Here is a 14,926-nt window from a genome sequence, read left to right as displayed (position 1 = left end):
TATCTTATAATTTTTCGTATTTGAATCATGTGTGCCATTTCCTCTCCCTCTGTCGGGTCAAAGATTTCGCCTAAATTCATGAAGTCTGGAATCCTCTCACTTGTCTTGTAACTTAGAGTTTTTAAGAACATCTATGAGCTGTCACGTTGGAAACAATAAATTCCGACTACACTATCTCTGCACCATGTGAAATTTTTCCGTTATATATAACTGCAAGCACCGTGCATATACCCTCAGTTACCCTTGTACTGAGTACAGAAAAAGACAGTAGGGCACGTTGTTATGAAGTAGTTATTAAGCATCTGCATGCAGAGTTCTGGAGCACGCGTTGGGACTCTTGAACAACGGTAGGTGTCTAAGATTATAAACAGATTATAAATTGGTGAAAACAAAACGTGTGAAAAATATAAAATTCGGAACGGACAACATAGGTAAGCCATAATGAAATTTTCACTCTGCAGCGGAGTGTGCGCTGATATGAAACTTCCCTGCTGTCTGAATTTGTTTGCTGAACCGAGAGTCGAATTCGAGTTCGGCTTCGGTCCGGCATAGAGTTTTAAACTGCCAGGACGTTTCACGGTAACAGATTTCTGAAACATGATTTTGCAAATGAAAGGGTCGAGGTCATTTGAATTCACTGATGATTAAATCAGAAACTGATACTGACCAGCCAGCCGGTGTGGCTAGGCGCTTCAGTCTGGAACCGCGCGACCACTACGGTCGCAGGTTCGAACCCTGCCTCGGACATGGATGTGTGTGATGTCCTTAGGTTAGTTAGGTTCAAGTAGTTCTAGGTTCTAGATGACTGATGACCTGAGATGTTAAGTCCCATAGTGCTCAGAGCCATTTCATACGGATCAACAAGTTTTATGGTGATATCGAAAGAGAGAACAGAGGCCTGTTGTCCCTACAATAAGTTCGGATGCAAAATGTTTAAGGGAACACAGTTCTGCAAAGCAGTCAAGCACACGAATTTTCAGCAACATAAATGGAACTTGAAGACACGCCGTTTGCAGCGAACTCCTGTAAAGGAGTTTAATAACAAGACAAGCGTCTAAATCAAGTTGCCAAGAACAAGAGTGTTTTGTGCATAGATGGACCAGGCGTTCAGATCGAAATCATCGCGATCAGCGCTCTGATTCAATCACATCGGCCAATTAAGTATTTGTCTATCAATTTTTGAAGAGTCGTGTAAAACAGTGTATGCTTAGTAAGCATCGTTCTCAAAAATATTTATTTTATGATTGTATTTCATAGATATTTGTATTAAAACAAGAGCTTGACTTCTCATTTTAAAAATTAAGAATGTAATGTTAATCAGCAGACAGCCGAGGCGAGGCACTCGCAGTGGTCAGTGGGGAAATCATGGTCACACTATCAGTAGCTGTCACTGTCCAGTTCGCAGCAATTGCGGAAATTCAGATGCACGGAAGTAATGTTATTAATGTCGTTGATGCACCAGTATTGTTGGACACAAAGGGATGGCTACGGTGTACCGATGAATATATGTACACTCCTGGAAATGGAAAAAAGAACACATTGACATCGGTGTGTCAGACCCACCATACTTGCTCCGGACACTGCGAGAGGGCTGTACAAGCAATGATCACACGCACGGCACAGCGGACACACCAGGAACCGCGGTGTTGGCCGTCGAATGGCGCTAGCTGCGCAGCATTTGTGCACCACCGCCGTCAGTGTAAGCCAGTTTGCCGTGGCATACGGAGCTCCATCGCAGTCTTTAACACTGGTAGCATGCCGCGACAGCGTGGACGTGAACCGTATGTGCAGTTGACGGACTTTGAGCGAGGGCGTATAGTGGGCATGCGGGAGGCCGGGTGGACGTACCGCCGAATTGCTCAACACGTGGGGCGTGAGGTCTTCACAGTACATCGATGTTGTCGCCAGTGGTCGGCGGAAGGTGCACGTGCCCGTCGACCTGGGACCGGACCGCAGCGACGCACGGATGCACGCCAAGACCGTAGGATCCTACGCAGTGCCGTAGGGGACCGCACCGCCACTTCCCAGCAAATTAGGGACACTGTTGCTCCTGGGGTATCGGCGAGGACCATTCGCAACCGTCTCCATGAAGCTGGGCTACGGTCCCGCACACCGTTAGGCCGTCTTCCGCTCACGCCCCAACATCGTGCAGCCCGCCTCCAGTGGTGTCGCGACAGGCGTGAATGGAGGGACGAATGGAGACGTGTCGTCTTCAGCGATGAGAGTCGCTTCTGCCTTGGTGCCAATGATGGTCTATGCGTGTTTGGCGCCGTGCAGGTGAGCGCCACAATCAGGACTGCATACGACCGAGGCACACAGGGCCAACACCCGGCATCATGGTGTGGGGAGCGATCTCCTACACTGGCCGTACACCTCTGGTGATCGTCGAGGGGACACTGAATAGTGTACGGTACATCCAAACCGTCATCGAACCCATCGTTCTACCATTCCTAGACCGGCAAGGGAACTTGCTGTTCCAACAGGACAATGCACGTCCGCATGTATCCCGTGCCACCCAACGTGCTCTAGAAGGTGTAAGTCAACTACCCTGGCCAGCAAGATCTCCGGATCTGTCCCCCATTGAGCATGTTTGGCATTGGATGAAGCGTCGTCTCACGCGGTCTGCACGTCCAGCACGAACGCTGCTCCAACTGAGGCGCCAGGTGGAAATGGCATGGCACGCCGTTCCACAGGACTACATCCAGCATCTCTACGATCGTCTCCATGGGAGAATAGCAGTCATCATTGCTGCGAAAGGTGGATATACACTGTACTAGTGCCGACATTGTTCATGCTCTGTTGCCTGTGTCTATGTGCCTGTGGTTCTGTCAGTGTGATCATGTGATGTATCTGATCCCAGGAATGTGTCAATAAAGTTTCCCCTTCCTGGGACAATGAATTCACGGTGTTCTTATTTCAATTTCCAGGAGTGTACATGGAGAGAGACGTGTGTTGTAACGGTTCTAGTTTTTTATTGTGTTTTACTTCATTCCTGTGTCATTATTGCTCAAAGCTATTTTGAATACGAGGGGCACACAATTTCACAAGGATAGTTCTCGCGCCGCCCGGGATTAGCCGAGCGGTCTTAGGCGCTGCAGTGATGAACTGTGCGGCTGGTTCCGGCGGAGGTTCGAGTCCTCCCTCGGGCATGGGTGTATGTGTTTGTCCTTAGGATAATTTAGGTTAAGTAGTGTGTAAGCTTAGGGACTGATGACCTTCGCAGTTTAGTCCAATAAGTTTGCACTCACATTTGTGAACAGTTTTGATAGTTGTCGCGACAAATAGTTTCTCTTGGTATCGTACTATGAGGAAGTTACCACACTAACATACATTTCAGATATATACTCTAAGACATATAGACACAGCCTAATTTTCGTTTGTTTATATGCGAGTTTTGTATAATAATTCAGTTTTTGGTGTTTTTCAGTACGTGCCAGTGTCCTCTGATGTAACAAGTAAGCTCTCTCATAGTGTCACAGCCAGCAAGAAACTGCTTGTACAAACTTTTTCATTTGCAGTCAGAGAAAAATAGTAAGTGCAGATATTGTTATTTTTGTGATCCATTTTCTGAAATGTTAACCAACATAGAAACGGTAGAACGCGTAGGAAAAACCAAAAGAAACATAATGCTGCCTGGGATTAAGGTGTTCTGATGTCCAAACCGATAGTGCAGCAGACGTGGACTCAATTTTGATAACAAATTATTTAACATGCAGAATATCAATATATCTACAATATAAATTAATCTGCCAAAACATTTCTTTGTAGCCCAAATAATAATCAAATAATAACACAAAATAAAATATTTAAAAAAGCAGCATGTAACACACATAAATAATCTCTTCCTACAGCAGGAAACTGAATACTACATAACAAGTAACATAATATTGTCCACGGCCATTAGTAGTCACGACACTAGCAAGTTCTTATACTAGAGAAGGTTCAAATGGCTCTGAGCACTATGGAACTTAACATTTGAGGTCATCAGTCCCCTAGAACTTGAAACTACTTAAACCTAACTAACCTAATGCCATCACACCACCCCCTTACCCGAGGGATTCTGAACTGCGACCGTAGCGGTCGCGCGGTTCCAGACTGTGGCGCCTAGAACCGCTCGGTCACCCCGGCTGGCTACTAGAGACGACTTAACTTTCCAGTGATTGACTAATATACCCACTAACTACTCCCATGTCTGTTAATACTAATTACAACCAATCACCAGAACATCAGCAACCAACAACACCAACCAACTCTTCATGCTTATTTCCAAATGATAATCCAATTACAAACCTGATGAATCAGTAACCTAAGCGAATATACAAATTGAACAATTCAAAGTGACTGTTTACAGAACAAATCACCATTGTTCTGGACATAGTGTCAACTCTCATTCAACCCGTACCGTCATGCGCCCAGCGTATACTGCCGTAACAGGCTTGCTGACTGGCGTAACATTAACTATTACATACCCCACGTGCAATCAACAAAGAAGCCGTTACAGAACGCTCACAAATTTCTGTCGCACAGTGAATTACATTTGGCAGCAATTAAAGTATCTTCAACCAGTTGTACATAATACAGTCACCCTACTCGAACTCAAGATAATCAGGATACTGACATTAACCCCAAAAACATCCAAATTGTGCTGCTTGTAATGACATTGGGGAAAATAGCTGTGCCGTTCGACACAGCACAACAAGTGTATAAAAATTTTATTCTACCCGTCAGCGAACTGCACTGTTTATAAGAAAACTGCAATGTTTAGAAAGAGACTTTATTTTTTTGTCACAGTATCGACGGTAGTGTGTGGCTGGCAGCCATTGTGGCGACATGTGTTGCTTGAAATGTAGTGGACAGTGTCTTACCTGGAAGAAAAGCGTGGCTTTTCATAATTGCAGAGGCGAATACTAATGAGGGAAGGAAAAATTTACTGTCCTGGATGACGAGATGTAAAGGTACCACAAAATATGCTACATCTACTTCAGTAAAGCAACGATACAGCGAAATTTGAAAACTTGTAAAGTGCCACTTCTCAGTGAATATTCTCGAGTTTCCTTTTGTGTAAATTCATCAAACACAGGGTGATGAAGTCGCTTCTTTTATTTTACAGTCTGTCACCGTAAAGTAGTAGTAAATCTGGCATGCAATAGCGTCGCTTCATGCCAATATTTCCCATTGCATACAAATGCCAGTAGATTTCATTAGCTGTGCGATATCCGTCGTATTTATATCAGTGTTGCTTATTGCACTGATTCGAATGGTAGTAGTTTGCGTAAATGTATATGTGTGTTATTACTATTACCATTACAACGTTTTGAAGATCCGCGCGGCTCCCTTCGTCGGAGGTTCAAGTCCTCCCCTCGGGCAAGGGCGTGAGTGTTGTCCTTAGCGTAAGATAGTTTAAGTTAGATTAAGAAGTGCGTATGGTTAGGGACTGATGACCTCAGATGATTGGTCCCATAAGACTTTACTACAAATATCCTATGTTTTGAAGAATTTGTGTTGATTTTGGTGCCTCTTTCATTAAGTCAATAACTCATATTAATTTTTGCCTCTTTCTAATACAAGTGTGTAATAGTGATGCCCAGAGGAAGTCCCTGTGTAGGCTGCGTCTTATTTTACTATTTTATTTTTAAGTGTTCTTTATAATCAGCAATGTCTGCTCTCTGCCTGTTCACTGCACTGTACGAGAATGTAAGTTTTGCTAGGTGTTGGGGCGTATTTCTGCTCTGTCTTGGTGGAGTAGAACAGGAAGCGTTGTATGATGCAGCATATACCTGATGGATGATATATTTTACTGCTGTGTGGAGCTACCTCACTCAGCTAGCTGAAATGGTAAGAAACACGTAACTGGAAGTTTCAGACCGCGGTGTAATTAATATTTTCCTCGATATATTAACTTTCCTCTCCGGGAGATTACGTAAATAATAAGTATAGAGTCATTCTTTCAGCTCAAATGCCCCATTCTGCTATTATCTGCCAAAGCTTTAATTACCGGTGCTATAACTACCCTTTCCGCAGTTATGTCTTAGATGTTCTGTAGTATTTTCCGTTAAAGTATCAGCACTCTCTGTCACTTCCCGTTTAACTTAAAGTGCCTCGTGCTTGTCTGGCTAACATTCCACCCAAGTATAGTATCCATTTCCTTATGTCATAGAGTGAAACACACACAGAGTTTTGTTCCCCTCAGTTTTCACCCTGATACTTATTCGTATGGCACAATATTATGTGGTAACGTTAAATAATTCTGAAGTCCAGTCCGATGTCAGTCTTTTTAGAGAATGCTAATAAATGTCATAGTTAACAATATTCCTTTTGAAATTACTGCTTTCCTAGTCCAGTCATGATCATCTCCATTAGAATAAATAAAGAAAGTAAAAAATTACATTGAGTGGTCAAGTAATTGTCTCCAAGTCTCTACCGAGTTAGCGTTACCGTGTACAAGTTTAGAATGAGAATTTTCCCTCTTAAATTCAGGTCTTGGACGGTTGATTTTGAACAGAACCTGATATGACAAGTGCACTTATAGTTCATGATCAATGAAAACTGAAAAATATGGGGTGTATGGTAAAGGAAGTTGTTAACGTGTTCTAGTGGAACAGTAGCAATCAGATATTGCTAAATCGCAATTCTATATCAATTATAGGCTCCAGATATTTCCAAATATTAATATTATTGTGTGATTCAGTGACACAGTATATCACATCAATGGTTGTACCTCCTCCAATATTCCAGCTACCGCCAGTGTTTCCTCTCTCTTTTAAGAGTCTAATTTTTGGTAGTCCGATGCATTCATGGTCACATCTCTCAGTTAAGCAGGATTTTAAACAGCACCTGTCGCGAACATCTGCTAAGATCAAAAGCTGAAACAATGTTTTTCAAGCCCTGTAGCATTAGTTGTGAATCGTCTGAAGACATTCCTTGAATATGAGCAGTTTTATTGATATATTCAAAAGCAGAGAATGTGCATTTGTCTGGCCTAAGAGCCCCTATGTGCAAGTGGTAGATGTAGAAATTAACGAATCCATGCGCATTGTCAGTGTTTCAATACAATTTACTCCCACATCCTGGTTACCTAACTTTAGTCACATTACATCTTTTGATATCACACTGAAGAGCGCACAACTGCGTGAATACTAGAAGATTGTTGATAACCCCCACCTTCCAATACTGATCGATGTATGCCGAGAAAAGCTAGAAAGAATAACATAAACCACATCGCACTCCTATCACAGCCAGGACAATGATTATAAAATACTGTGATATTCACGTAAACTTTGCTTCATTCGTGTTGTATTACGATGGAGAGCTGTATTTGAAGTGTTGATACGTAATAGTTTACTAATATTCGTACAAATATACAGTATATATTTTTATGATTCAAAAACTCTTGATGTAAGCCAGATCCAGTACTTGACACAGAAATTAATGTTGCTGTATGTTGTGACTCATTATAAAAACTAGGTACACGTATATCCATTCGATGTGACATTTTGCTGCCAGGTATCATTCTGTTGAACGCCTATGACTGACTGTACTCTGACGCAACAACTGAGTTTCTTGTTGAGATATTCTTGAGAAAGTGAGGATGAAGATTGTGAGCGATTTAATGTATCATTAAATTGTTAAAAAAAGGTACACATTGCCAGAATGAGCTGTGGTGCAATTTTGTTAATCCTGAATCACTCATAAAAATGAATATTTACGTTTTAAGTTCGTTGTCTGCAGTTTATGCTGTCCAAGAACACAGGCACCAGATTAAATGAACACCAGGGTTTTCTACAGTGGCATATTTCATCTAGACTATACTTAAAATATAAATGAACGTAAAATGACAATCGTTTTTATCGAAAACTCTACATTGCGCAATATTTTGTTCGTTGTTACAACTTTTGGCCATGCCTGATTCTATACCGATTAAGAAAGCGATTGAATATTAGTGTTAACAAACTTTCATAAAACTGCTACGCATAAAAGTGGAGCAGAAATGAATATAGTTATCCCGACAGTCCCAGCAAAGAACTTCTAAATGTGCCTACTGGCCAATGGTCCGGTGTTAATCAGCTTCCATCGAGCAAAACGGTAGAAACAAACACACACGTTGATCGCCACCTAGCTATCGAACCATGGTATAAAATGTGGCAGAGCAGCTATGAAACCAACCGCAGATGCAATCCTTTTAAATATAATTTGGCAGCTTCCAAAATTTAAGGTTCAAAAACAAACGAGCTGCGTTTCTGTTCTACTGATAGTCGTTTATTTCGAGCCATTTTTCTATTCACTACGTCATCGTAAGGAAACAACTGACCATCGTACGAAACAAAACATTAAAAACAAAGATACTGTCTACAATCACAAAACATCTGGTCGTGACATTAGCTTGCGAAGTGTCAAATCTGTCGTTCATCACTCATGTTATGCATCAAATATGTTAAATTACAGTTTACAAGATGGACAATACCAAACACAGTACATTACTGAAACACACAATGTTGATGTATACAAGCAGAAGAAACATAATACGAAAGGTAGTGAGGATAAACAAATTGAGTTATGTGACGAAAAGTGGTACAAGGTGGTGGAGATGAATGATGATTAGTAGTGAAGTATAGGAGCGTGTGGCAGGTTCACTGTATCATGTGAGGCATAAGACGAAAAATGTGCTCGGTTGTAGCTGATAATGTAGATCTGAGGTAAATGCTTAAAAGCTCGGAGTGCATCTAGCAGGCTAAGTTTTCCCTCTGTTGATTTTGTGAAGTACTTCGTATCTATGAACTTCCTTCTGCGCAACTTCAGCAAAAGATGAGCCCGAACTAAGCAATCTCTAAGTACGTTCATGACCACTGAGTCTAGCGGTTTTTGCCCTGACAATTTAACCAATATATAATTTGTTACAGTAAATACAACATATTTTGTAACCACTGGTACTACTTAATAACTCTGCTTCATAAATGCTATTGAGCCATGGTGCCACTCACTTAGATTAAACTATTACAGTTACAAGATGTGAAAGTATCTGTTAATTTCTTGGATAACTTCCCTAAATTATTCAATTGTTCACCAGTTGATTTTACTTGCGTGTGTTACTGCGTAGTTTGCATGAGTGTACGGGAACCATTCCTCTTTCTTTCTTATTCAGAATGTTGTTACGGAAAGTGCTATAACTTCTGCTATATACAATAAATGTAATTGGGTATAATTCTTTTTAGAAACTCTATTTTGACATTGGTAAGGAAATTAAACGATGCACCGTAGAATGGCAGGCAGCAAGTTTTTCTATTAATGGGTGGTGGGAACAAGAAGATATTACAGTGTCTGTTATTGTAGGTAGCTTTAGATGAAGAATGGTAATTTTTTGTGTTGTGAGTTTAGATGTTCTAGGAGTATATTCGCCCATGAAATATCGTAATTACTTTATGAAATAATTTTGGTCAATTTCTACACAACAAAAACGTTTCTGACACTGAATAATGACAGTGGAAGCAGCAGTAGTAGTAGTACAATGAAAGTTTGCACTGGTTTTATATACTTCAATAAAGTTTCTTATTAAGTAGTTGCTGGTCGATGCAGAAAAAAGTTCACTGAAGTTTCGTCCTCACATGTAGAAGGCATCTTCAGAATAAATTGACAATGTATCTGAAGACGTGGCCCGCAGGTGGAGACGAAACTTCAGTGAATTAATCGACCGTGGCATCCCAGAACGGAATTTAAACTGAAGAAGTAGTCTTATCTGTAGTAGTAGTAGTAGTAGTAGTAGTAAAAAGAATTAGAGTAAAAGGTACGTTTGATGATGAAACAGGAGATTAAAAAGTGTAGGTGTAGGTAGTGAGTCATGCTCGAAGTGTAACAACTTTAAAACGAGTGTTCCATTCGTGAAGAATATCAGTAGGTGTAACAAATACACAAAGTGAAAACTCACGCATCTGCTATCGATAGCAACCAGTAATTTATCTGCTGGTGATGGTGCGCCCTTGCTCTTGACCTTCAGCATGGTTAGTGACGTGAAGGATAAATTCTGTGGCCTATGAAGAGAGCTTCGTGGGCGGCTGTAACCGATACTTGTTCTCCTCGCGTGTAATCGTCAGACGCCTACGAGGCGCAGAGGAAAGCGTGGGAAGTGGGCAATAACCGTCAAGCGCTGCTCTGCGAACTTGTCGTACACCCACACAGCTCGGTCGATGCGTGAGGGCGCCGTGGTTCCTAAGAGGTCGAGAGTTACGTACGCAAGTCTGTAATACATGAGCTGAGTTTAGACTTACTGATATTTTGGGACAGGAAACAATCAAGTCTAAAAACACTAGAGGGGATATTTGCTTACAAGATACGTGGAGTTCACGGCCACAGTGGCCCCTTGCATCTCTGTCAAATGAAATACTTATTAGAGTATGATGCCGTCTACTTCAGTATTTGATATTATGCTGGCGAGTTCCATGAAAATGTCTGCTGTCTTGTGACACTCTCATGACGACGTGTCCTGTCAGTATAGACAACTTCAAGACCGAAAGGAATTTCTGTACATTCTAAATTATTTTCTTGCGATTTGTGACCGTTGTTATTATTCTTGTTGTGGTCTTCAGACCGAAGACTGGTGTGATCTAATTGCCCATTCTAATCTTGTGCAAGCATCCTCACCTCTTCATAATTCGTGAAACTTATGTCCAGTTGAGCACGTAGGTGGTCACCCTATACAATTTATCCCCCTTCCTCCCTCCGTCACAAATTCGACTTTTCCTTCGTGCTGCAGGATGTCTCACACCTAGTGTGATGTAAATTTCTTTCCTCTCCCATTCGATTCAACAACTCTTCATTAGCTATTCGATCTACCCATTTAATCACCAGTAATGTTCTGCAGTACTGAAAATCCTGATGCAAATTATTTGTAGTTTCCTTGAGAATACCGGGATGACTTATCTGAAAAGTGTACGGCTTATTGCCTGGCACATGCTTCCCATATCTGTACGTATGCTCCATCTCTATCGAACTCGTTGTCAGCGGGCATATTTTCTTTCTGCTGCTGAGCCACTCGTTTGCAGTGTCTTCAATCTACCTACATCCATACACATACTCCGCAAGTCACAGTAAGGTGCGTGGGGGAGGGTACCCTGTACTAGTCATTTCCCCTCCTGTTGCAACCGCAAACAGATTGTTCATTTGCCTTATTACGAACCATAATATCTCTTATCTTTGTGGTCCACGCGAAATGTACGATGGTGGCAGCAGAATCGGCCTGCAGTCAGCTTAAAATGTCAGTTTTCTGAATTTTCTCAGTAGCGCTCCTCAAAGAAAAGTCTTCTTTCCTACTGGAATCCCCATTTGATTTGCCGAATCATTTCGTCAATACTTGCGTGAGGTGTGAACCTTCCGGTAACAAATCTAAGAGCCCGCCTCTGAACTGCTTCGACGTATTCCTTCAATTTGGCCTGGCGCCGATCCCAAATACTCAAAAAGTACTCAAGCATTGGTCATAGTAATGTCTTACATGGATCTCTTTGCAGATGAACCACAATTTCCTAAAATTCTTCCACTAATCCGAAGTCGATCATTCGCCTTCCCTACTACAATCCTTACATACTCTTTCCGTTTCATATCGCTTTGTGACGCTACGCCTAGATATTTTATCGACGTGACTCTGTGAAGCAAGACACTACCAAAGTCATGTTCGAACATACTGTTTCGTTTCTCCTACTCATTTACATTAACATACATTTTTCCAAATTTAGAGGTAACTGCCATTCATGACACCAATTAGAAATTTTGTGTAGTCATTTACCGTGTAGTCATTTACCGCACAGCACAGCATTATCAGCAACTAAGCTGCAGACTGATGCCTACCCTAACCGCAATATCACTTATTTGTATACAAAATAACACCGACCCTAAGATATTTCCTTTGGGTACTCTTGACGACTTCCTTATCTCTGAACAAGACTTACCGTCGAGGTAAACTACACGGTCCTGTTGTTTAAGAGTCTTCGAGTCTCTCACATGTGTGGGAACCTATTCCGTTTGAGTGTACCTTCGTTAACAGTTTAGATGGCACAGCCAAGATCTGAATGTTTTATTTGTCAATAGAGCTAAGCAGAGCAGCGATTAAGACGCTATACGTATATGGGATGGGATCCAACAGCCTCTCCAGCCAGCCTGTTTTTTATTTTCTTTGGGTTATCCAAATTAGGACATGCTGATACCGGGTGGTTCGTTTCTAGAGGCAATAGTCAATGGTGTTTCCCATCATTGCATTGCTTACATAGCTAGACAAATGTAGAGTGTTAAAATAATAACTCTTTGAAAGCGCAAAGAGAAGCTAAACGCTCTAATAAAAAATATCAATATTATTATTAACAGTAATAGATTTCTTTACAGAAGAATGGAAAAACTGGTAAAAGCCGACCTCGGAGAAGATCAGTTTGGATTCCGTAGAAAAGATGAAACACGTGAGGCAATACTGACCTTACGACTTATCTTAGAAGCTAGTTTAAGGAAAGGCAAACCAACGTCTCTAGCATTTGTAGTCATAGAGAAAGCTTTTGACAATGTTGACTGGAATACTCTCCTTCAAATTCTAAAGGTGGCAGAGGTAAAATACATGGAGCGAAAGGCTATTTACAATTTGTACAGAAACCAGATGGCAGTTATAAGAGTCGAGGGGCACGAAAGGGAAGCAATGGTTGGGAAGGGAGTGAGACAGGGTTGTAGCCTCTCCTCGATGTTATTCAATCTGTATATTGATCAAGCAGTAAAGGAAACAAAAGAAAATTTCGGAGTAGGTATTAAAATCCAGGGAGAAGAAATAAAAACTTTGAGGTTCTCCGATGACATTGTAATTCTATCAGAGACAGCAAAGGACTTGAAAGAGCAGTTGAACGGAATGGACACTGTCTTGAAAGGAAGATATAAGATGAACATCAACAAAAGCAAAACGAGAAGAATGGAATGTAGTCGAATTAAGTCGGGTGGTGCTGAGGGTCAGCGTGACAGACTGTCAACCCTAAGGGCCCGGGTTCGATTCCCGGCTGGGTCGGAGATTTTCTCCGCTCAGGGACTGGGTGTTGTGTTGTCCTAATCATCATCATTTCGTCCCCATCGACGTCCATGTCGCCGAAGTTGCGTCAAATCGAAAGACCTGCACCAGGCGAACGGTCTACCCGACGGGAGGCCCTAGCCACACGACATTTATTTATAAAGCAGTAAAGGAGTTTTGCTATTTGGGGAGCAAAATAACTGATTATGGTCGAAGTAGAGAAGATATAAAATGTAGACTGGCAATGGCAAGGAAAGCGTTACTGAAAAAGAGAAATTTGTTGACATTGAGTATAGATTTAAGTGTCAGGAAGTCGTTTCTGAAAGTATTTGTATGGAGTGTAGCAATGTATGGAAGTGAAATATGGACGATAAATAGTTTGGACAAGATGAGAATAGAAGCTTTCGAAATGTGTTGCTACAGAAGAATGATGTAGATGGGTAGTTAACTAATAAGGAGGTATTGAATAGGATTGGGGAGAAGAGGAGTTTGTGACACAACTTGACTAGAAGAAGGGATCGGTTGGTAGGACATGTTCTGAGGCATCGAGGGATCACCAATTTAGGATTGGAGGGCAGCGTGGAGGGTAAAAGTCGTAGTGGGCGACCAAGAGATAAATACACTGAGCAGATTCAGAAGGATGTAGGTTGCAGTAGGTACTGGGAGATGAAGAAGCTTGCACAGGATAGAGTAGCATGGAGAGCTTCATCAAACCGGTCTCAGGAGTGAAGTACACAACAACAACAACAGTAATTATAGTTATAATTTCCAGTAAGTACTACTATGGTTGATTCAAACAGATCTATAATAAATGCTCCTGATCTTGACAAAATATGAAACCTTGAATTACATCTACACAAAGTTCTTCATCATCTAAGACGATAGGTGAAGTCTTTCAGAAAGCTGTGGCGATATGCATCATAGACATGGATGAAACACAGTAATATTTTTATCGCGTCGCGGGGTAACGCTCAGAATCTGGTTGCTTCTAGTGACAATACTCGTACAAACAATTTTGAAGTGTTTCATGTATTGAAATAATCAGATTCACTCATTAGCAACTCTGTGATGACTAAGTTGAAGTACGCATGATCTAAGGCTACACAAACTGTTTCAGATAACCGCAAAATCTTCTCCCTGAATTTTGTTCCTTTTTCTTCTTTTACGAGCGTCCCAAGTAAGCAATTCACCACAGTTTTTCTTCAAATTATTTACGAAACGAAACCTACACACATGAAAGACTGACTTTTTTCTACTCTCCCAATTTTTCCAAGTAATCTCCTTCCCGTCCTATTGTCTTCCTCCGGTGAGACAGAAGAGCATGGATGCCGTGCCGGTACCACCTCTTGTTCTTGTCAGAACCAAAGTTCCATCACCTGACACAGTTCGGAAAAAGAAGGTTTTCCCCTCAGCTCCAAACGGTGTGCAACCCAGAAGAATTTTTTTAAACACCGTGAAGACAGCGCGGAATCCAACGAGCACTGTCTTTTGCGTAGTCAAGACCATGGATGACTGCACTCACACTACCTTAGCTGACTGGCAGCTTCAGCGTCAACTGCCGAGTCGCTATGCGTCGGTTCCCGCGAATGAGCACATCAGGGAGTTGCATCTTGTCACGTGTGAAACACGTAGGAGGTGTTATCGCTCGCTGCAAATTACGGATCTCCGCCGAAACGCCTTCTGTGGGCCCGACCTTGTGTGCGCAGTGACTAACAAACTTCTGTTGTGAGCAGATGCTCCATAGATGCGCGCAAATCATTTCTTCCCAACAATTTCTTTCTCCGCAATGATAAATTCAATGACGACACATTGCTTGTAAAGTACATCACTTAAAAACAGCGTTTTGAAACATTTCTATGGCTACACTATCTGTAGGAGGAAACGGAAAATTTACGCGTACATTCC

This window comes from Schistocerca gregaria, chromosome 1 (genome assembly GCF_023897955.1).
Source record: "Schistocerca gregaria isolate iqSchGreg1 chromosome 1, iqSchGreg1.2, whole genome shotgun sequence".
Taxonomy (NCBI): domain Eukaryota; kingdom Metazoa; phylum Arthropoda; class Insecta; order Orthoptera; family Acrididae; genus Schistocerca; species Schistocerca gregaria.
Note: the sequence above shows the minus strand (reverse complement) of the source record.